Here is a 1,223-nt window from a genome sequence, read left to right on the forward strand (position 1 = left end):
GTGGGAGAAAGATGAGGCTTTCTGCTCCTGCAAAGATTTACAGCCTAGGAAACCAAGTACAGGGTCTCTATGAGTCAGAACAGACTCCACAGCACATAACAACAACAATAATCACTTATAGGCAGAAGGTGGGCTTACAAGCTTTCTATGGTGATATTTTTGCCTATTATTTTCTCTCCCCCTCAAGTGTCTATTTTATAATGGTATGCCAGGGAAACCAAGATTCAAAAGACAACCAAACATCTTAACATTATACCCCCCATTTTGCCCATTCCAACCATGTCTAAATCCCTGTATCTCAGGGCCCTGTGGTTCCAAGATTGTGCAATCATCATTATTTACCCCTGTCCCACTTAACCCATGCAAACCTGCCTAATTGTTCCCCCAATCCACCTTGTTCTTTCATTCCCCTCCCTCTTTTTGGGTATTGCCCACCTCCCTAACACCCAAACTATCTTGTGTCTATTACCTACCCTGTGCTCCACCTCCTCCCTCCCCTCCCCTCACTCCCCATATCCCAGTAACCAGCAAAGAATCCCCGTCCCACCCCCCTTTAATATGGGTTATTTTTCTTAGTCTTTTATAGTACTGGTCCTATGCAGTATTTCTCCTTTTGTGACTGACTAATTTCACTCAACATTATGTCTTCAAGGTTCATCCATTGTATGTGATAACTTAAAGCTTCCTTGTTGTTCTTCAAGGTAGCATAATATTCCATTGTGTGTATGCACCAAAGTTTGTTTATGCATTTTTCTGTTGGTGGGCATTTAGGCTGTCTCCATCTTTTCTTTTCTTTTTTTTAAATTGTAAATAGTGCTGCTATGAACACTAGTGTGGATATATCTACTCATGTTATGGCTGGTATTTCTTGTGGGAAAATAGCAAGTAGAGGAATTGCTGGATCACTAGGTATTTTATTTCCAACCTTCTGAAGTAGCTCCATTTTGGTTTCCAGAGAGGTTGGACCATTTTGCAGTCCCACCAGCAACACAGGAGAGTTCCAGTCTCTCCACATCCTCATCAGCATTTATTATTCTCTACGTTTTTGATCTTTGCTGTTATTGCTGGTGTGAGATGATATCTCATTGCTGTTTTGATTTGCATCTCTTAATGGCTAGTGATCGTGAACATTTCTTCATATGTTTGGTGGCTGCCTGGATCTTCTCCTTCATGAAGTGTCTGTTCATGTCCTGTGCCCATTTTTTAATTGGGTTATTTGTCTT

The sequence above is a fragment of the Chrysochloris asiatica genome, unplaced genomic scaffold (assembly GCF_000296735.1).
Source record: "Chrysochloris asiatica unplaced genomic scaffold, ChrAsi1.0 scaffold00095, whole genome shotgun sequence".
Taxonomy (NCBI): domain Eukaryota; kingdom Metazoa; phylum Chordata; class Mammalia; order Afrosoricida; family Chrysochloridae; genus Chrysochloris; species Chrysochloris asiatica.